At 47.5% G+C, this 23,068-nt stretch overlaps 1 pseudogene; it reads right to left on the reverse strand.

The window, feature by feature from the left end:
- Positions 1-255: 255 nt before the first annotated feature.
- LOC127932600 (piggyBac transposable element-derived protein 4-like) lies at positions 256-2,164 on the reverse strand (annotated as a pseudogene).
- Between the last annotated feature and the right edge of the window lie 20,904 nt (positions 2,165-23,068).

Raw genomic sequence — 23,068 nt, forward strand, 5'->3', positions numbered from 1 at the left:
TATTCAGGACAACAGTTTTCAGCTGTGCTAACATAATTGCAAAAGGGTTTTCTAATGATCAATTAGCCTTTTAAAATGATAAACATGGAGTAGCTAACACTATGTGCCATTGGAACACAGGAGTGATGGTTGCTGATAATGGGCCTCTATGTGCCTATGTAAATATTCCATTAAAAAAACAGCCTTCTCAAGCTGCAATAGTGATTTATCCCTCCCGTTGTCCTGGTACTGTGTCTAGTCCCCGTGTCCTCCGGGTCACCCTGTCCCGTCCTGGCTAAAGGCCCAATGTGCGCAAGTGTGACAGTAGGCGTGTGAACAGCCTTTGCAGATGTATTTCTTACACCTGCAGCACACCGTGTGTGTCTTGGAGTCCTTCTTGGGTGGGCAGAGCTGACACCTCTTCCTCTTACTTGCCCCAGTGGCCGGGGCAACGAGCGGGGCAGCGGCCGTGCCCTGGCGCTGTTGCTCAGGAGGCGCCGCCGTAGCACTCTGTAGGACTTTGACAAGCGCTGAGGCCGCTTCGGTGCGGGGCAGATGCTGCCTTCTTTGGATCAGCGGCTTCACGAGTGCCTTTCCCAGCTGCTCGAGGAACACCCTGCGCTTGTTCCGCTTGCCAGGCATCCAGTCAGGCTTGACCTCTCGCCATATGACAAAGGCGTTGTAGGAGGACACGTCGAGGATGTTGTGGAAGACGACCAGGGGCCAGCGGGCAGTCATCCGTCTGCAGCTGTAGGTGCCCACCACCTTGTCTAGGTTGTCCACGCCGCCCTTGTTGCAGTTGTAGTCGAGGATGAGGGCCGGCTTCTTGTCGCGGCGATCGCTGATGTGGCCCTCTGTGTGCAGCGTGCTCAAGAGTAGCACGTTCTTGTTTCTCTTTGCCAGGTAGGACACCAGAGTGGCGGTGGGCGTGAAGGCGAACCTGGAGGACAGGACCTGTCTGCCCCTGGACTCGAGCAGCGCGGCGGGAGCTCGGCCTTGTTCTTTCTCACCGTGCCCTCCTCGAGGTTCCTCTCGAGGAGCAGGAGGTGAAGAAGTTGTCGCAGGTGACGTTGCGACCGCTCAGGCCCGTTGTCAGATCGAGGGCGACGCGCATCCCCTGGTTCTTCTCGGGGCCTCCGCCGGCCGCCTTGCCGGTGTACACTTGCATCTTCCAAGCGTAGCTGGACTTGGCGTCGCAGGCCACCCACGACTTGATGCCGTATTTGGCCGGCTTGCTGGGGACGGAAGGGACAGCGGCCTTTTTGGAAAGGGGACAAGACATTTGTGTGGTTACTGTGTGCAACCGGGGTAGACAAGGGCCAACTTTTTGTGTTACACACGCTCTGTGTAGACATGTAAGCACATGCGCAAGCACAGTACCTCTGAACGGGACCAGTTGCTCGTCCACCGTCACGTTGGGCCCCGGGTTGTAGAGGGCCGGCAGCCGCGCCTCCCACAGGTCCCAGACCTCCCGTATGGCTGCGAGTTTGTCCGTGGCGAGTCTGGCGGCTCTCGACTGGCGGTCGTCGAATCGCAGCAGCCTCGAGTACCTGTGAAAGACCTTGAGCGACATGGTGGCTCGGAACACGGTCCTCGCCCGGGACCTGTAGACGCCCGCTAGGATCAGCAGCCCTAGGTAGGCGCGCAGGTCCGTGGCGTCCATGGGTCGCCAGCCGTCGCCGTATTTTCTGGCCCCATGCAGGTTCGTCATTTCCACAATTATCCTTTCTATCGCCGGTGTGACAAACAGGTGGAAGGCGGACGCGATGTCGCGGGCCTGTGTCGCGGCATAGGCCGTGGGGCCCGGAGTCTGGTCCCGGCCCGGCATGGCAGATCTCCAGGGGCCCGCGGTGGCGGCCGTAGGCCACGGGGGACCACTCGATTTTGCCGTTTTTCGACAGCAACGGAGGCTCCCGTCGGTCGGGGCCGAGGAGATCTCTTGCTCGCCGCGGTCCTCGTGCTCGTCCTCGTGCTCGTCCTCGGGCGCCTCTTCCTCGGGCTGCTCTTCCCCAGAAGAGGGAGAAGAGGCATCGTCGACCTCGCGGCTCTCGGGGTTGTATTCCTCGCCGTCTTCCTCTTCCGAAACCTCTTCGTCCTCCTCCTCCTGGCAATCCGAGTAGCCTTCTTGGTCCACGCTGGACAAGATCTGTTGTAGAACCTGCGCGGCCGTAAAACGCGCGGCCATGGCCGATCGGTGGAGCCGAGCGGGTCCGCTGAGCTGCGGGCAAGAGCGCACTTGGCACGGGTGGGGAGCCGGTCACTTTGTGTGTGTGTGAGGGTGTTGCCGCTGACAATATTTAGTATCCTCTCTACGTAGGGCCGGCCGGCCGGACTGGGAAGACCTAGCAACAACACCCTTCGGCTTAGTACTGAAACATCCATCGGTTGGCCAGGTAATCAACCTCACATCATAGTTGTGTCTCACATCTTCTAGGCTATCATGTTTCCTATATAAGCTAGTGGTGGTGTAGACACTCTTTCAACGGTAGCTTCTGCAATGGCATCGAACTCAGGCTTCAATGGCAAACCCACACAGGAGCCTTCACTGGTATGCCAAGGTAGCAATCGCTTCCTGATGTCAACTGACGAAAGCAGCCCCTGGCTTCGGGCTGAGACGAGGGATACGGCCGATATGACCGATGCAGCTGATGATATGTTCAACCGTATGGTCGAATTTGCTACATCGGGCCCTCCTTTCACATTAACTTTCAAAGTGATGATGTCAAGCTACGGCAGAGTCAATACGTCTGTCTCTGTGGAGGGCAACAGAAGAATGATGGCCATTTTGCAGGATATACACGAGTGCCCGTATAGGCACAGCATCTATCACACCTATATGTATAGGGCTCACATGGTATGTAAGTCATTTATAAGCGCTGTAGGTGCTGCTGCTGCTGCTGCTGCTGCTGCTGACAAAGCTCCGGGAACTTCTTCTCGGGTGTCAAACTGCTCCGGCGACGTCAAACAGCCAACCCAGGACGACTTTGACGTTTGCCTTACCACGGAGATCGATCAAACTCTACAGCATCAGACTAGGATTGAGACTGGTCCTAGGTGTCCCAAGAACATGATACTCATCTTGAACAAGGGACGGGGTTATAACATGGAAGACATCTGGTGCGCAATGAAGAATGTGGTGTGCCGAGTGTTGCTCTCTACCTACCTGCCACTCTGTGGACTAGATGGAATGGGGAGGGCTATGAGCGAGATGATGGAAGGACCAAGTGTGGAAGGGGCAAGCTCAGAAGGAGCAGGTGTGGATGTAGGACAACCGGTAGCCGCCACGGATGAAGGGTCCGGTGTGGATCTCGGACACCCGGCATGTAACAAATAGCCCAATCCGCATTGCCAGGATAGTGGCGCGGGTTTGCTTTTAGTATGTATCACTTGTATATTGTTGAGAATATAACCATGTCAATGTACCATTGTGTCTGTATCCACTGCAAATGAACAATAATAAAATGATGAAATGCTACACAAGTGTGTGTGTGTGTGTGTGTGTGTACAATAAAACTCACAAACACAGAGTGCATCTGGTAACATCGTCATGTATTTCATGTACAACTGCAACAGAAACTGTTCACAATCATTCATTGTGTCAGAACGAGTGTCATCTGGAGCCGTGTTCAACTCTGGTTAACAAGTGTGTGGCACGGGTACAAGTCACAGCCTGGATCCCGTAGCGGTCTTAGTCGCGACTTAGCGGTCGATCGTAGCGCCGGGTGGAGAGTGGCACTCAGCGGTTGTCACATCATGCGGAGCGCTTTATATATATATATGCATCGTGTCCAACCCAGTACATAGTGAGAGGAGAGTAAAATAGAACAGTATTGCCATTTCCAAAGCAGTCAAAGCCTTGCTTTGTGCACAACAAAACTGATTTTACCCTCTGTGTAAATAGACAGACCCGGACATGCTATGCTCCCGAACTGGGACTCGGTGAGATCTCTCACGGTGATATATCCACTCAGGCTGAATGCAAGCGGAACTCCGTTATCCTGGGGTCTCTGAACCTTGAGGGGGATAAGGAGACAGAATCAATGTGTTACACAAGCTCACTACCTTACCCTTGTCCGTTTAACACAGTGACAGTGTATGACTTACGGCGCAATCGAGGAATTTCTAATGCACATCTTAAGGTCTGTCAGACCCTTGGAGCCTGGTCCATTGTCAAAGGATGGGTTCTCTAACAGTGTCTCTATGGACAGGATACCATTCTGTGGTGAGAAGGTTCCATTTATCTGGAAGTGTAGGTGAGACCGGTATAAGTGCTGGGCCATTCTTGCAGGATAACAGCACCCTTTGATAGTGAGGCAAGATAGATAGAACAGGTGTTTGGAGGACAGGTCCTCCAATTACCAAGCTAGGAGCATCATCGTGCTTATATTGCAAATGAATGGCTGGACGGTCTTGTCCTAATCGGGTCCTCAAAGGAACCATTGTCGGATTACCAGGCTTGAGGCAGCATCATGGTTGACTTGTGCATCTGTGGTCGGATTGGTCAGACAGATGTGGAATACACAGCACTGTTTGGTCAGACCTTAACAACCCCCTCAAAAAGTCAATGAGGCTATATATAAGCTACTATAACTGAACCATATACCGATCAGAATGGAGAAATACAAGAGAGGCCCTGTTCTAGGCAACGGGTGCATATGGAACCGTGTACAAAGTTAGACGTGTGACTATCTCCACCTACGAGATTATCACAAGGGCTCTATGTCCCAAAGACCACCCCAGTGCATCACGTACCCGGACCTGTGCGGCTGGCCGGGTCGCTCTGACCCACAAGCGCAGAGCGCAGCTTCCCAACACTCGGCTGCTCTCTAGCACACAGCGGAGCACGTCCGGACCTGTGCAGCGGCTGACCAGGTCGCTCTGACCCACGAGCGCAGAGAGCAGAGCCCTGGAAACACAGGGCCGGTTCGCTCTGACCCATGAGCGCAGAGCGGTGAGCCCAGAGCACGTCCGGACCTGTGCAGCGGCTGGCTGGGTCGCTCTGACCCACGAGCGCAGAGCGCAGAGCCCTGGAAACACAGGGCCTGGGTCGCTCTGACCCACGAGCGCAGAGCGCAGAGCCCTGGACACACGGGGCCTGGGTCGCTCTGACCCACGAGTGCAGAGCGCAGAGCACGACTCTAACACTCGCAGACTCTCTACTACGCTCAAAGGCACACGCCTCGCCAGTGGCTGGCAGGGTCGCTCTGACCCATGAGTGCAGAGCGCAGAGCCCTGGAAACACAGGGCCTGGGTCGCTATGACCCGCGGCGCACAGTGCAGAAAGGGGAGCCCTCCACACACAGGACCTGGGTCACCCCGACCCCCAGGACCACGGGAGGTTAAAACATTAACAATCTCTACACTCTAATTCTGATGAATTTGATGTTATTTTAATGGCCAAAAAAATTGCTTTTCTTAAAAAAACGAGGACATTTCTAAGTGACCCAAAACTTAGGTACTCCTTCACTATACTGGAGGTCATGTCTCTACCAGGGAGTGACTGTGAGTTAATCTGTCCTCCTTCACTATACTGGAGGTCATGTCTCTACCAGGGAGTGACTGTGAGTTAATCTGTCCTCCTTCACTATACTGGAGGTCATGTCTCTACCAGGGAGTGACTGTGAGTTAATCTGTTCTCCTTCACTATACTGGAGGTCATGTCTCTACCAGGGAGTGACTGTGAGTTAATCTGTCCTCCTTCACTATACTGGAGGTCTTGTCACTACCAGGGAGTGACTGTGAGTTAATCTGTCCTCCTTCACTATACTGGAGGTCTTGTCGCTACCAGGGAGTGACTGTGAGTTAATCTCTCCTCCTTCGCTATGCTAGAGGTCTCTACCAGGGAGTGACTGTGAGTTAATCTGTCCTCCTTCACTACACTAGAGATCTCTACCAGGGAGTGACTGTGAGTTAATCTGTCCTCCTTCACTATACTAGAGATCTCTACCAGGGAGTGACTGTGAGTTAATCTGTCCTCCTTCACTACACTAGAGATCTCTACCAGGGAGTGACTGTGAGTTAATCTGTCCACTTTCACTATACTGGAGATCTCTACCAGGGAGTGACTGTGAGTTCATCTGTCCTCCTTCACTACACTAGAGATCTCTACCAGGGAGTGACTGTGAGTTAATCTGTCCTCCTTCACTGTACTGGAGGTCTTGTCGCTACCAGGGAGTGACTGTGAGTTAATCTGTCCTCCTTCACTATACTGGAGGTCTCTACCAGGGAGTGACTGTGAGTTAATCTGTCCTCCTTCACTATACTGGAGGTCTTGTCTCTACCAGGGAGTGACTGTGAGTTAATCTGTCCTCCTTCACTATGCTAGAGGTCTCTACCAGGGAGTGACTGTGAGTTAATCTGTCCTCCTTCACTACACTAGAGATCTCTACCAGGGAGTGACTGTGAGTTAATCTGTCCTCCTTCACTACACTAGAGATCTCTACCAGGGAGTGACTGTGAGTTAATCTGTCCTCCTTCACTACACTAGAGATCTCTACCAGGGAGTGACTGTGAGTTAATCTGTCCTCCTTCACTCTAGTAGAGATCTCTACCAGGGAGTGACTGTGAGTAAATCTGTCCTCCTTCACTATACTAGAGGTCTCTACCAGGGAGTGACTGTGAGTAAATCTGTCCTCCTTCACTATACTAGAGGTCTCTACCAGGGAGTGACTGTGAGTTAATCTGTCCTCCTTCGCCATACTAGAGATCTCTACCAGGGAGTGACTGTGAGTTAGTCTGTCCTCCTTCACTATACTAGAGATCTCTACCAGGGAGTGACTGTGAGTTAGTCTGTCCTCCTTCACTATAGTAGAGATCTCTACCAGAGAGTGACTTTGAGTAAATCTGTCCTCCTTCACTATACTAGAGATCTCTACCAGGGAGTGACTGTGAGTTAGTCTGTCCTCCTTCACTATAGTAGAGATCTCTACCAGGGAGTGACTGTGAGTTAATCTGTCCTCCTTCACTATAGTAGAGTTCTCTACCAGGGAGTGACTGTGAGTTAATCTGTCCTCCTTCACTATACTAGAGGTCTCTACCAGGGAGTGACTGTGAGTTAGTCTGTCCTCAGTATAAACTGATGAGGTAGTATTGGGATTAATAGTACACTGCTCCCTTCCTCCTCTCCTTACTCTGACCCATTTTAGAAACACATGTGTGTCACAAATTGCCCTATTCCCTATATAGTGCACTACTTTAGACCAGAGCCCTATTCCCTATGTAGTGCACTACTTTAGACCAAAGCCCTATTCCATAATAGTGCACTACTTTAGACCAGAGCCATATTCCCTATATAGTGCACTACTGTTGACCAGAGCCCTATTCCATATAGTGCACTACTTTAGACCAGAGCCATATTCCCTATATAGTGCACCACTGTTGACCAGAGCCCTATTCCCCATATAGTGCACTACTTTAGACCAGAGCCCTATTCCCTATATAGTGCACTACTGTTGACCAGAGCCCTATTCCCTATATAGTGCACCACTGTTGACCAGAGCCCTATTCCCTATATAGTGCACTACTTTAGACCTAAATGGTTATAAAAGCGTGTCATTAGTGCCGTGGATGTTGAAAAGGTCTGTTCCAATATCTATCCAAGACCATAGCAGCATTTAGAATGTGTGGGGGGGGGGGATTAAATTAATATTTTGGGGGCCTAAATAGAAATGCCTCTCTCAAATTGGAATTGATGAACTCATTCAGCTTGAGGAACCTGATGCCATTTATATATTCTCCTGGGAAAGGAGTGGCATGGCCCAAACACCAGGGAAGCATTCCAAATAGCACCCTGTTCCATTTATAGTGTACCGTATTTGACCAGGGCCCATAGTGTTCCGTGGCTGTCTGGTCAAAAGCAGTGTACTAGATAGCGGATAGGGTGCCATTTGGGGTTCACAGAGGAACATTTAGATGAAAAGAAAGAGGGATGATGGGAGGAGTTAGAACCTTTCAATTAATAAAGATGAATGATGGGAGGAGTTAGAACCTTTCAATTAATAAAGATGAATGATGGGAGGAGTTAGAACCTTTCAATTAATAAAGATGGATGATGGGAGGAGTTAGAACCTTTCAGTTAATAAAGATGAATGATGGGAGGAGTTAGAACCTTTCAATTAATACAGAAGAATGATGGGAGGAGTTAGAACCTTTCAATTAATACAGAAGAATGATGGGAGGAGTTAGAACCTATCAATTAATACAGAAGAATGATGGGAGGAGTTAGAACCTATCAATTAATAAAGAAGGATGATGGGAGGAGTTAGAACCTATCAATTAATAAAGAAGAATGATGGGAGGAGTTAGAACCTATCAATTAATAAAGAAGGATGATGGGAGGAGTTAGAACCTTTCAATTAATAAAGAAGAATGATGGGAGGAGTTAGAACCTATCAATTAATACAGAAGAATGATGGGAGGAGTTAGAACCTATCAATTAATAAAGAAGGATGATGGGAGGAGTTAGAACATATCAATTAATAAAGAAGAATGATGGGAGGAGTTAGAACCTATCAATTAATAAAGAAGGATGATGGGAGGAGTTAGAACCTATCAATTAATACAGAAGAATGATGGGAGGAGTTAGAACCTATCAATTAATACAGAAGAATGATGGGAGGAGTTAGAACCTATCAATTAATAAAGAAGGATGATGGGAGGAGTTAGAACCTATCAATTAATAAAGAAGAATGATGGGAGGAGTTAGAACCTATCAGTTAATAAAGAAGGATGATGGGAGGAGTTAGAACCTATCAATTAATAAAGAAGAATGATGGGAGGAGTTAGAACCTTTCAATTAATAAAGAAGGATGATGGGAGGAGTTAGAACATATCAATTAATAAAGAAGAATGATGGGAGGAGTTAGAACCTATCAATTAATAAAGAAGGATGATGGGAGGAGTTAGAACCTATCAATTAATACAGAAGAATGATGGGAGGAGTTAGAACCTATCAATTAATACAGAAGAATGATGGGAGGAGTTAGAACCTATCAATTAATACAGAAGAATGATGGGAGGAGTTAGAACCTTTCAATTAATACAGAAGAATGATGGGAGGAGTTAGAACCTCTGCACTACAATTAATAAAGATGGATGACACCTCAGTACATTTTATGTGCAAAAAAAACCCTGACAGGATGTGAAATAATATAATAATATATAATAATAATATATAATAAATAATAATAATAATAATAATAATAATATATAATAAAATATATAATAAAATATATATATATATAGCTCTTTAATAAGTCACTGAAATTATGTGAGTTCAGAATGTTAATGAGTCCCTGGTTTCCCAATGCTCCTTCCTTTGTGCTTTTCCACGGCTACCCCACATGGATTTCACAGTATAGATATGGTCTGTTGTACGTACAGGAGTGCACAAGGTTAAATCAATTGTTACGCAGGGATTGTAACAGGTTGTTAAAAAAGGGTAAGGATGTTAGACACGTTTCATGTCAGGCCACAGTTCAATGTACGGTCGACCATTTCCTTTTCTGTCCTTCCTGCATTTCTCCTGTAAAAGGAAATTCGATGATCTTCGGTGTTCGTAGTACTGTGAATGGGCACTGTAGGAATGGGGAAAAGATAAGGTAAGATACCGAGAGAAAAGACAAGAGGATAGATGGCCATGGTAACTTATTAATGTCCTCTCCAGCGTATCTTTTGTTCTGCTGGTTAGTTGAGTTCCCAAAATGAACTGCAATGTTCCTAGTACGATCTGTTCACACAGAAGGCCATCGTAGGAATGAGGAAAATGATGAAGAGACAGACAGAAAAGAGAGATCATATTAAAAAGTCTTTAGGGGTAGTTCAGGCAAGTCTTCAGGTGATTTCAGGCCAGTCTTCAGGTGAGTTCAGGCCAGTCTTCAGGTGAGTTCAGGCCAGTCTTCAGGTGAGTTCAGGCCAGTCTTCATGTGAGTTCAGGCCAGTCTTCAGGTGAGTTCAGGCCAGTCTTCAGGTGAGTTCAGGCCAGTCTTCAGGTGAGTTCAGGCCAGTCTTCAGGTGAGTTCAGGCCAGTCTTCAGGTGAGTTCAGGCCAGTCTTCAGGTGAGTTCAGGCCAGTCTTCAGGTGAGTTCAGGCCAGTCTTCAGGTGAGTTCAGGCCAGTCTTCAGGTGAGTTCAGGCCAGTCTTCAGGTGAGTTCAGGCCAGTCTTCAGGTGAGTTCAGGCCAGTCTTCATGTGAGTTCAGGCCAGTCTTCAGGTGAGTTCAGGCCAGTCTTCAGGTGAGTTCAGGCCAGTCTTCAGGTGAGTTCAGGCCAGTCTTCAGGTGAGTTCAGGCCAGTCTTCAGGTGAGTTCAGGCCAGTCTTCAGGTGAGTTCAGGCCAGTCTTCAGGTGAGTTCAGGCCAGTCTTCAGGTGAGTTCAGGCCAGTCTTCAGGTGAGTTCAGGCCAGTCTTCAGGTGAGTTCAGGCCAGTCTTCAGGTGAGTTCAGGCCAGTCTTCAGGTGAGTTCAGGCCAGTCTTCAGGGGTAGTTCAGGCCAGTCTTCATGTGAGTTCAGGCCAGTCTTCAGGTGAGTTCAGGCCAGTCTTCAGGGTAGTTCAGGCCAGTCTTCATGTGAGTTCAGGCCAGTCTTCAGGTGAGTTCAGGCCAGTCTTCAGGTGAGTTCAGGCCAGTCTTCAGGGGTAGTTCAGGCCAGTCTTCAGGTGAGTTCAGGCCAGTCTTCAGGTGAGTTCAGGCCAGTCTTCAGGTGAGTTCAGGCCAGTCTTCAGGTGAGTTCAGGCCAGTCTTCAGGTGAGTTCAGGCCAGTCTTTAGGTGAGTTCAGGCCAGTCTTTAGGTGAGTTTAGGCCAGTCTTCAGGTGAGTTCAGGCCAGTCTTCAGGTGAGTTCAGGCCAGTCTTTAGGGGTAGTTCAGGCCAGTCTTCAGGTGAGTTCAGGCCAGTCTTCAGGTGAGTTCAGGCCAGTCTTTAGGGAGTTCAGGCCAGTCTTCAGGTGAGTTCAGGCCAGTCTTCAGGTGAGTTCAGGCCAGTCTTCAGGTGAGTTCAGGCCAGTCTTCAGGTGAGTTCAGGCCAGTCTTCAGGTGAGTTCAGGCCAGTCTTCAGGTGAGTTCAGGCCAGTCTTCAGGTGAGTTCAGGCCAGTCTTCAGGTGAGTTCAGGCCAGTCTTCAGGTGAGTTCAGGCCAGTCTTCAGGTGAGTTCAGGCCAGTCTTCAGGGGTAGTTCAGGCCAGTCTTCAGGTGAGTTCAGGTCAGTCTTCAGGTGAGTTCAGGCCAGTCTTCAGGTGAGTTCAGGCCAGTCTTCAGGGGTAGTTCAGGCCAGTCTTCAGGTGAGTTCAGGCCAGTCTTCAGGTGAGTTCAGGCCAGTCTTCAGGGGTAGTTCAGGCCAGTCTTCAGGGGTAGTTCAGGCCAGTCTTCAGGTGAGTTCAGGCCAGTCTTCAGGTAAAAGAGGACATCCCCAGATCAGTTAAACTCAGCTAGAACATGGTTGAGAATGCTGTTTATCGTCTATTTTTACCAGAAGACGCAGTCGACATTTGGTCGTGTTTGTTTCAGCAACACTCTGTCGATTTGTTCTCGGGGACGAGCAGCTGTCTCATGTGGGTAGCTTGTGGGTTGAACTACTGTTTCTCACACCACTTGTCCCTTGTTCCGGAGAATAATTTGCCCATCAACTGTTCCCATGCTGACAGACGTGTTGCAGGATGTTACATAAGTCAGTAGAACTCCTATTCATCCAGTCCTCCTGTCTAGCTGAATGTTTCTTTTCTGTGTCTCCTCGGGTTTGTCGGCGGCCCTAGCGGCACCCTTTTAAAGTGGTCTAGTTTTCACCAGGGCCCATAGGGCACTTCTAGTTTAGCACTATATAGGGAATAGGGAGTGATCTGGACATGTGTATTATTCATCTGATTCTCTATCAACCTAACTGTGGTGTTTGTTCTCTCCTTCTCTCTCTCCCTCCGACCACATCTGTTTCTCTCCTTCTCTCTCTCCATCTGTTTCTCTCCTTCTCTCTCTCCATCTGTTTCTCTCCTTCTCTCTCTCCATCTGTTTCTCTCCTTCTCTCTCTCCATCTGTTTCTCTCCTTCTCTCTCTCCATCTGTTTCTCTCCTTCTCTCTCTCCATCTGTTTCTCTCCTTCTCTCTCTCCATCTGTTTCTCTCCTTCTCTCTCTCCATCTGTATCTCTCCTTCTCCATCTGTATCTCTCCTTCTCTCTCTCCATCTGTATCCTCCTTCTTTCTCCCTCCGACCACATCTGTTTCTCTCCTTCTCTCTCTCCATCTGTTTCTCTCCTTCTCTTCTCCATCTGTTTCTCTCATCTGTTTCTCTCCTTCTCTCTCTCCATCTGTTTCTCTCCTTCTCTCCCTCCATCTGTTTCTCTCCTTCTTTCTCTCTCCACTCCATCTGTTTCTCTCCTTCTCTCTCTCCATCTGTTTCTCTCCTTCTCTCTCTCCATCTGTTTCTCTCCTTCTCTCCTCCATCTGTATCTCTCCTTCTTTCTCCCTCCACTCCATCTGTATCTCTCCTTCTCTCTCTCCTCCATCTGTTTCTCTCCTTTTCTCTCCATCTGTTCTATTCCATCTGTTTCTCTCCTTCTTTCTCCCTCCACTCCATCTGTATCTCTCCTTCTCTCTCTCCATCTCTATTCCATCTGTTTCTCTCCTTCTCTCCTCCATCTGTTTCTCTCCTTCTCTCTCTCCAACCTTCCCATCTGTATCTCTCCTTCTCTCAACCCCCCCACCCTCCTGTCTGACTCACCCCTCTACTCCCAAGGTTCCTGAGTTTGTGCGGGAGAGGCGTTTTAGTGACTGGATGAGGGATACGCGTGATTTGGCCGTTTCCAGAAACTGCTATTGGGTCACGCCCATCCCCCTCTGGTACAGTGACGACTTTGTGGAGGTCAGTAACTGTCTGACACACATTAGAAAGTTAGGGAAGCCTAGCCGTACCTTCACAACAGCAGTGAAGACTAGCCGTATCTTCACAACAGCAGTGAAGACTAGCCGTATCTTCACAACAGCAGTGAAGACTAGCCGTACCTTCACAACAGCAGTGAAGACTAGCCGTATCTTCACAACAGCAGTGAAGACTAGCCGTATCTTCACAACAGCAGTGAAGACTAGCCGTATCTTCACAACAGCAGTGAAGACTAGCCGTATCTTCCCAACAGCAGTGAAGACTAGCCGTACCTTCACAACAGCAGTGAAGACTAGCCGTACCTTCCCAACAGCAGTGGAGACTAGCCGTATCTTCCCAACAGCAGTGAAGACTGGCCGTGTCTTCCCAACAGCAGTGGAGACTAGCCGTATCTTCACAACAGCAGTGGAGACTAGCCGTATCTTCACAACAGCAGTGGAGACTAGCCGTATCTTCCCAACAGCAGTGGAGACTAGCCGTACCTTCCCAACAGCAGTGGAGACTAGCCGTACCTTCCCAACAGCAGTGGAGACTAGCCGTATCTTCCCAACAGCAGTGAAGACTAGCCGTATCTTCCCAACAGCAGTGAAGACTAGCCGTACCTTCCCAACAGCAGTGGAGACTAGCCGTATCTTCCCAACAGCAGTGAAGACTGGCCGTGTCTTCACAACAGCAGTGAAGACTAGCCGTACCTTCACAACAGCAGTGAAGACTAGCCGTATCTTCACAACAGCAGTGAAGACTAGCCGTACCTTCACAACAGCAGTGAAGACTAGCCGTACCTTCCCAACAGCAGTGAAGACTAGCCGTATCTTCCCAACAGCAGTGAAGACTAGCCGTATCTTCCCAACAGCAGTGGAGACTAGCCGTATCTTCACAGCAGTGGAGACTAGCCGTATCTTCACAGCAGTGGAGACTAGCCGTATCGTCCCAACAGCAGTGGAGACTAGCCCTACCTTCACAGCAGTGGAGACTAGCCCTACCTTCACAGCAGTGGAGACTAGCCCTACCTTCACAGCAGTGGAGACTAGCCCTACCTTCACAGCAGTGGAGACTAGCCCTACCTTCACAGCAGTGGAGACTAGCCCTACCTTCACAGCAGTGGAGACAAGCCCTACCTTCACAGCAGTGGAGACTAGCCCTACCTTCACAACAGCAGTGGAGACTAGCCCTATCTTCACAGCAGTGGAGACTAGCCCTACCTTCACAACAGCAGTGGAGACTAGCCCTACCTTCACAGCAGTGGAGACTAGCCCTACCTTCACAGCAGTGGAGACAAGCCCTACCTTCACAGCAGTGGAGACTAGCCCTACCTTCACAACAGCAGTGGAGACTAGCCCTACTTTCACAGCAGTGGAGACTAGCCCTACCTTCACAACTAGCCCTACCTTCACAACAGCAGTGGAGACTAGCCCTACCTTCACAACAGCAGTGGAGACTAGCCCTACCTTCACAGCAGTGGAGACTAGCCCTACCTTCACAGCAGTGGAGACTAGCCCTACCTTCACAACAGCAGTGGAGACTAGCCCTACCTTCACAACAGCAGTGGAGACTAGCCCTACCTTCACAGCAGCAGTGGAGACTAGCCCTACCTTCACAGCAGTGGAGACTAGCCCTACCTTCACAGCAGTGGAGACTAGCCCTACCTTCACAGCAGTGGAGACTAGCCCTACCTTCACAGCAGTGGAGACTAGCCCTACCTTCACAGCAGTGGAGACTAGCCCTACCTTCACCACAGCAGTGGAGACTAGCCCTACCTTCACAGCAGTGGAGACTAGCCCTACCTTCACAACAGCAGTGGAGACTATCCCTATCTTCACAGCAGTGGAGACTAGCCCTACCTTCACAGCAGTGGAGACTAGCCCTACCTTCACAGCAGTGGAGACTAGCCCTACCTTCACAGCAGTGGAGACTAGCCCTACCTTCACAGCAGTGGAGACTAGCCCTACCTTCACAGCAGTGGAGACTAGCCCTACCTTCACAACAGCAGTGGAGACTATCCCTACCTTCACAGCAGTGGAGACTAGCCCTACCTTCACAACAGCAGTGGAGACTAGCCCTACCTTCACAGCAGTGGAGACTAGCCCTACCTTCACAACAGCAGTGGAGACTATCCCTACCTTCACAGCAGTGGAGACTAGCCCTACCTTCACAGCAGTGGAGACTAGCCCTACCTTCACAACAGTGGAGACTAGCCCTACCTTCACAGCAGTGGAGACTAGCCCTACCTTCACAGCAGCAGCACAGACTAACTGCACAAGACATGGCCTAATAGTGGGGACATTTTGAAACAGAAACACTGGAAAGAGTGTAAAATACAGGTTTAGTGTGTTACCTCAGTGTGAGTCAATTCCTTCAAGACTATAAACGTAAAGCACAAATAACTCTTTAAAAACGAACATGAACAAATAACTATCTCACCTGATTCCGTATATCCCCTCTAAATATTTCTCAAGCAACTTTAAATTCCTGTCACACTACCACCTCAGTGCTTACCGGCCTCTTCTTCACAAGCTGAAGGGTACAGACGATTAGATTAGACTAACATACAGTACCAGTCAAGAGTTTGGACACACCTACTCATTCAAGGGTTTTTCTTTATTTTTTTTTACTATTTTCTACATTGTAGAATAATAGTGAAGACATCAAAACTATGAAATAACACATATGGAATCATGCAGGAACCAAAACAAGTGTTAAACAAATGAAAATCTATTTTATATTTGAGATTCTTCAAAGTAGCCACCCCTTTGCCTTGATGAAAGTTTTTTCTCTTCAAGTATTTGTTTTAGTTCATCCAAACTGGCATGTTGGTTTCTCCTTACCTTGGAAGCAGTCTATGGACACACTGGCCTGGCCTGGTAAACAAAATCGAAAGTATGGGTTTCTGTCATACCTTGTCCATAGACTACTGACAGGTAGAGGAAACCAATGTGCTATCTTGTCATTTGGGTGAACTATTCATTTAGCATTGAAGGGGGATTCTTAAATGAAAAAAATGAGAAAAAAACAGGAACAGCACCATCTAGTGGTCAGAACCTGGTAATAACATAATGTAGGATAGTACATAAACCTAACAACTTCAATGACTCTTTTTTTCTGAAGAGGTGGGAAAAAAACATCACCAAATTCATTGAGAATACATTCTATAGGACAAAGAAACAAGACTCCAAGCCGCAGCGCCATGCTACTGGTCAGACATGTGGACGTGGGCGTGGTGGTGTGTGGGGACTGTCACGTTGTGACCTTAGTTCTTTTGTTATGTCTTTGTTTTAGTATGGTCAGGGCGTGAGTTGGGTGTGTTATCTATGTTCCTTTTTCTATGATTTGGGATTTATCTGTTTGGCCTGATTCTCAATCAGAGGCAGCTGTCTATCGTTGTCCCTGATTGAGGACCATACTTAGGTAGCCTGGTTGTCCCTGATTGAGAACCATACTTAGGTAGCCTGGTTGTCCCTGATGGAGAACCATACTTAGGTAGCCTGGTTGTCCCTGATGGAGAACCATACTTAGGTAGCCTGGTAGCCTGGTTTCACTTTTGAGTTGTGGGTGATTGTTTCCAGTTGTAATGTTTGTTAAAGTCCAGATTAGATTTTAGATAATATATTCTAATTAAATTATAATATATTTATTTATTATATGAATCCAATAAATTAAAATGACCAATTTGGATGATCAATCAGTTAGTTAGCTTAACTTCCTCAGAGATCAAAATATATTTCAACAATATAACGTGGCAGGAAATGCTAATCATATCTGTTCCTACCGAACAGGAATAATCTCAGAAGAATCTGACATGCTGGGTGTCAATCCATTTTCTAGTGCTTTTTGAGGTGGAATGAATGGCACGAATGAAATGAGCAACTATGACTAAAAGCAGGACAGCGAGAGCGGAGGAGTGACCTGTTTCCTAGAAATAGCAGTGTGTTACCAGGTGGCGGCAGTGGTCTCTGGAGGGGCAGTGGCTCCCTGAGCTGGAGAGCAGAGAGACGGAGGAGGCAGAAAGGAAATTAGAGTGGCCCGGAGCTCTCTGCCTAGCTCTCTCTGCCTCTCTTTCACTCTCTCTGCCTCTCTCGCTATCTCTGCCTCTCTCTCGCTCTCTCTGCCTCACTCTCTCTGCCTCTCTCACTCTCTCTGCCTACCTCTCTCACTCTCTCTGCCTCTCTTTCACTCTCTCTGCCTCTCTTTCACTCTCTCTGCCTCTCTTTCCCTCTCTCTGCCTCTCTCTCGCTCTCTCTGCCTCTCTTTCACTCTCTCTGCCTCACTCTCTCTGCCTCTCTCACTGCCTCTCTTTCACTCTCTCTGCCTCTCTCACTCTCTCTGCCTCTCTTTCCCTCTCTCTGCCTCTCTCACTCTCTCTGCCTCTCTCTGCCTCACTCTCTCACTCTCTCTGCCTCTCTTTCACTCTCTCTGCCTCTCTTTCCCTTTCTGCCTCACTCTCTCTGCCTCTCTCCTCTCTGCCTCTCTCAACAATCTCTGCCTACCTCTCTCACTCTCTCTGCCTCTCTCTCGCTCTGACTCTGCCTCACTCCCTCTGCCTCTCTCACTCTCTCTGCCTCTCTCAGCTCTCTGCCTCTCTCTGCCTGACCTCTCTCACTCTCTCTGCCTACCTCTCTCACTCTCTGCCTCTCTTTCCCTCTCTCTGCCTCTCTCTCGCTCTCTCTGCCTCTCTCTCGCTCTCTCTGCCTCTCTCTCTCTCTCTCTGCCTCTCTCTCTCTCTCTGCCTCTCTCGTTCTCTCTCTCTCTCTCCTCTCTCGCCTCTCTGCCTCTCGCTCTCTCTGCCTCTCTCTCTCGTTGCCTCTCTCGTTCTCTCTCTCTCTCTGCCTCTCTCTCTTCTGTCTCTCTGCCTCTCGCTCTCTCTGCCTCTCTCTCTCGTTCTCTCTCTCTCTGCCTCTCTCGTTCTCTCTCTCTCTGCCTCTCTCTTGTTCTCTCTCTCTCTGCCTCTCTCGCTCTCTCTGCCTCTCTCTCTCTCTCTCTCTGCCTCTCTCTCGTTCTCTCTCTCTCTGCCTCTCTCTCTCTCTCTCTCTGCCTCTCGCTCTCTCTGCCTCTCTCTCTCGCTCTCTCTGCCTCTCTCTCGTTCTCTCTCTCTCTCTGCCTCTCTCTCTCTCTCTCTCTTCTCTCTCTCTCTGCCTCTCTCTCTCTCTCGTTCTCTCTCTCTCTCTCTCTGCCTCTCTCGTTCTCTCTCTCTCTGCCTCTCTCTCGTTCTCTCTCTCTCTCTGCCTCTCTCTCGTTCTCTATGTCTCTGCCTCTCTCTTTCTCCCTCCATCTCTATGTTGCGTGAGACACCCACAGAGGCCGTATCTGGGCCAGCTACCTGAGTCCGTCTAAAATTGGAACAGGATCACAGACCTAAACTCAGAGGAATGGAACGTGTTTTAAACAACCTTTTTTTTTAGGCAAGAAGCCCCACCTGAGAAGGGAGATGATGGTCGTCTGCCAACTCGTCTAGCTCTTCATATCACCCGTATCGCTCGGTATCTGTAAAGCACTTTGTGACAACTTCTGATGTGAAATACATTCGATTGACTTTAGCATGAGAAGCTTCAGACATGACCGGTGTTGTTATCTTGTTCCAAGCCAGACTGTCTGTTATCAGGACTGTTCTTTAACTGTAGATACTAGTGGTTCAGACATTACACTGTGTTTGTCTGTCTGTGTGTGTGTGTGTGTGTGTGTGTGTGTGTGTGTGTGTGTGTGTGTGTGTGTGTGTGTGTGTGTGTGTGTGTGTGTGTGTGTGTGTGTGTGTGTGTGTGTGTGTGTGTGTGTGTGTGTGTGTGTGTGTGTGTGTGTGTGTGTGTTTCTGTGTGTCCAGGTGGTCTGTGTTGGGTCCGTGGCTGAGCTGGAGGAGATGACGGAAGTGAGAGTGACTGATCTGCGTCGTGAGGGGTGAGTCATTGATAGTCTGCAGTGATGACACACCACACATAACCGTCTCTGTCCCTCTCAATGGAGTGTCAGTTGCGATGAGCGTGGGAGGATTGTTCCTTCGAGGACATCGAGTGCCTATCAGTCGATACTTACCGTTTCCCTTTTTTTTATGAAATCTATAGTTTTTGATAAAAGTAGCCTTTTACGCCACTTCTGCCAATGGGGCTGATTTTTCCTAACGCAGCTCCTCATTGAATGGCCAATTTTAAAAAACTTTGGGCAGCGGATGCATGGACTGCTATATTAATAAAAAACTATGGATTCCAAATCCAAGTGTTCCAGGACAGGTACCTAGTAGTCGATATACAATCAGGACAAGTACCCAGTAGTCTATAGCAATCAGGACAGGTCCCCAGTAGTCTATATACAATCAGGACAGGTACCCAGTAGTCTATATACAATCAGGACAAGTAACCAGTAGTCTATATACAATCAGGACAGGTACCCAGTAGTCTATATACAACCAGGACAGGTACCCAGTAGTCTATATACAATCAGAACAGGTACCCAGTAGTCTATATACAATCAGGACAGGTACCCAGTAGTCTATATACAATCAGGACAGGTACCTAGTAGTCTATATACAATCAGGACAGGTACCCAGTAGTCTATAGCAATCAGGACAGGTACCCAGTAGTCTATATACAATCAGGACAGGTACCCAGTAGTCTATATACAATCAGGACAGGTACCCAGTAGTCTATATACAATCAGAACAGGTACCTAGTAGTCTATATACAATCAGGACAGGTACCCAGTAGTCTATAGCAATCAGGACAGGTACCCAGTAGTCTATAGCAATCAGGACAGGTACCCAGTAGTCTATATACAATCAGGACAAGTACCCAGTAGTCTATATACAATCAGGACAAGTACCCAGTAGTCTATAGCAATCAGGACAGGTCCCCAGTAGTCTATATACAATCAGAACAGGTACCCAGTAGTCTATATACAATCAGAACAGGTACCCAGTAGTCTATATACAACCAGGACAGGTACCCAGTAGTCTATATACAACCAGGACAGGTAATATGTAGTCTATAACAATCAGGACAGGTCCCCAGTAGTCTATATACAATCAGAACAGGTACCCAGTAGTCTATATACAACCAGGACAGGTACCCAGTAGTCTATATACAATCAGAACAGGTACCCAGTAGTCTATATACAACCAGGACAGGTACCCAGTAGTCTATATACAACCAGGACAGGTAATATGTAGTCTATAACAATCAGGACAGGTCCCCAGTAGTCTAAGTGATACATAAAGTATATTTATAAAAGTATTGACTGTATGCTTGATGTTGTAACTTTCTACTCCATTGGGAAAAAAAAATATTACAGAGTATCGTGTTAATGGACGTAACATTATTTATCAGAAATAACAGATTTCAGCAGAGAAAGGGAAGCAATCATACAGGACAAACATCACAACAGTATCGGGACAGTGACACATGTGTTTTTGTTTTGTAGGGTTAGGGTTAGGGTTAGGGGGTTAGAGGGTTAGGGTTAGGGGTTAGAGGGTTAGGGTTAGGGTTAGGGTTAGGGGGTTAGAGGGTTAGGGTTAGGGGTTAGAGGGTTAGGGTTAGGGTTAGGGGGTTAGGGGGTTAGAGGGTTAGGGTTAGGGTTGTTGTTTTGTAGGGTTAGGGGGTAGGGGGGTTAGGGGGTTAGAGGGTTAGGGTTAGGGTTGTTGTTTTGTAGGGTTAGGGTTAGGGGGTTAGGGGGTTAGGGTTGTTGTTTTGTAGGGTTAGGGTTAGGGGGTTAGGGTTAGGGTTAGAGGGTTAGGGTTGTTGTTTTGTAGGGTTAGGGTTAGGGGGTTAGAGGGTTAGGGTTAGGGGGTTAGGGGTTAGAGGGTTAGGGGGTTAGGGGTTAGAGGGTTAGGGGGTTAGAGGGTTAGGGTTAGGGTTAGGGTCAAGGGGTTAGAGGGTTAGGGTTAGGGGGTTAGGGGGTTAGAGGGTTAGGGTTAGGGTTAGGGGGTTAGGGGGTTAGAGGGTTAGGGTTGTTGTTTGGTCTCTGTACTCCAGCACTTTGGATTTGAAATTATTCAATGACTTTTAGGTTAAAGTGCAGATTGTCAACTTTAATTTCAGGGTATTTTAATCCATAATCAGGTGAACCGTTTATTATTTTAAACACTTTTTGTACATAGTCCCTGCCTTTTTTTGGAAAAAGTATTTGGACAAATGAAATTATATGTTGTAAAAATTGTATTTGGTACCATATTCACTATCGCGCAATAACTACATTAAGCTTGTGACTGACTAAGTTAACCTTGTGACTGACTACGTTAAGGTTGTGACTGACTACGTTAACCTTGTGACTGACTATGTTAACCTTGTGACTGACTATGTTAACCTTGTGACTGACTACGTTAACCTTGTGACTGACTACGTTAACCTTGTGACTGACTACAAATAGCTTGTGACTGACTACGTTAACCTTGTGACTGACTACGTTAACCTTGTGACTTACGTTAACCTTGTGACTGACTAAGTTAACCTTGTGACTGACTACGTTAACATTGTGACTGACTAAGTTAACCTTGTGACTGACTACAAATTAGCTTGTGACTGACTAAGTTAACCTTGTGACTGACTAAGTTAACCGTTAACCTTGTGACTGACTACGTTAACCTTGTGACTGACTACGTTAAGCTTGTGACTGACTACGTTAACCTTGTGACTGACTAAGTTAACCTTGTGACTGACTACGTTAACCTTGTGACTGACTACGTTAAAATTGTGACTGACTATGTTAACCTTGTGACTGACTAAGTTAACCTTGTGACTGACTACGTTAAAATTGTGACTAAGTTAACCTTGTGACTGACTTTTGTGACTGACTACGTTAACCTTGTGACTGACTAAGTTAACCTTGTGACTGACTAAGTTAACCTTGTGACTGACTACAAATAGTGACTACGTTAACCTTGTGACTGACTGTTAACCTTGTGACTGACTACGTTAACCTTGTGACTGACTACAAATAGCTTGTGACTGACTACGTTAACCTTGTGACTGACTAAGACTAACCCTTGTGACTGACTAAGTTAACCTTGTGACTGACTACAAATAGCTTGTGACTGACTACGTTAACCTTGTGACTGACTACGTTAACCTTGTGACTGACTAAGTTAACCTTGTGACTGACTACAAATAGCTTGTGACTGACTACAAATAGCTTGTGACTGACTACGTTAACCTTGTGACTGACTAAGTTAACCTTGTGACTGACTAAGTTAACCTTGTGACTGACTACAAATAGCTTGTGACTGACTACGTTAACCTTGTGACTGACTACGTTACGCTTGTGACTGACTAAGTTAACCTTGTGACTGACTAAGTTAACCTTGTGACTGACTAAGTTAACCTTGTGACTGACTACAAATAGCTTGTGACTGACTACGTTACGCTTGTGACTGACTAAGTTAACCTTGTGACTGACTAAGTTAACCTTGTGACTGACTAAGTTAACCTTGTGACTGACTACAAATAGCTTGTGACTGACTACGTTAAGCTTGTGACTGACTAAGTTAACCTTGTGACTGACTAAGTTAACCTTGTGACTGACTACGTTAACCTTGTGACTGACTACGTTAACCTTGTGACTGACTGACGTTAACCTTGTGACTGACTACGTTAACCTTGTGACTGACTACGTTTGTGACTGACTACCTTGTGACTGACTACGTTAAAATTGTGACTGACTACGTTAACCTTGTGACTGACTACGTTAACCTTGTGACTGACTAAGTTAACCTTGTTGTGACTGACTACGTTAACCTTGTGACTGACTAAGTTAACCTTGTGACTGACTAAGTTAACCTTGTGACTGACTACAAATAGCTTGTGACTGACTACGTTAACCTTGTGACTGACTACGTTAACCTTGTGACTGACTACGTTAACCTTGTGACTGACTAACAAATAGCTTGTGACTGACTACAAATAGCTTGTGACTGACTGTTAACCTTGTGACTGACTAAGTTAACCTTGTGACTGACTAAGTTAACCTTGTGACTGACTACAAATAGCTTGTGACTGGCTATGTTAACCTTGTGACTGACTACGTTACGCTTGTGACTGACTAAGTTAACCTTGTGACTGACTACAACCTTGTGACTGACTAAGTTAACCTTGTGACTGACTACAAATAGTTAACTGACTTGCTGACTGACTAAGTTAACCTTGTGACTGACTAAGTTAACCTTGTGACTGACTAAGTTAACCTTGTGACTGACTACAAATAGCTTGTGACTGACTACGTTAACTGACTAAGTTAACCTTGTGACTGACTAAGTTAA

Source organism: Oncorhynchus keta, chromosome 10, assembly GCF_023373465.1.
Source record: "Oncorhynchus keta strain PuntledgeMale-10-30-2019 chromosome 10, Oket_V2, whole genome shotgun sequence".
Lineage (NCBI taxonomy): Eukaryota > Metazoa > Chordata > Actinopteri > Salmoniformes > Salmonidae > Oncorhynchus > Oncorhynchus keta.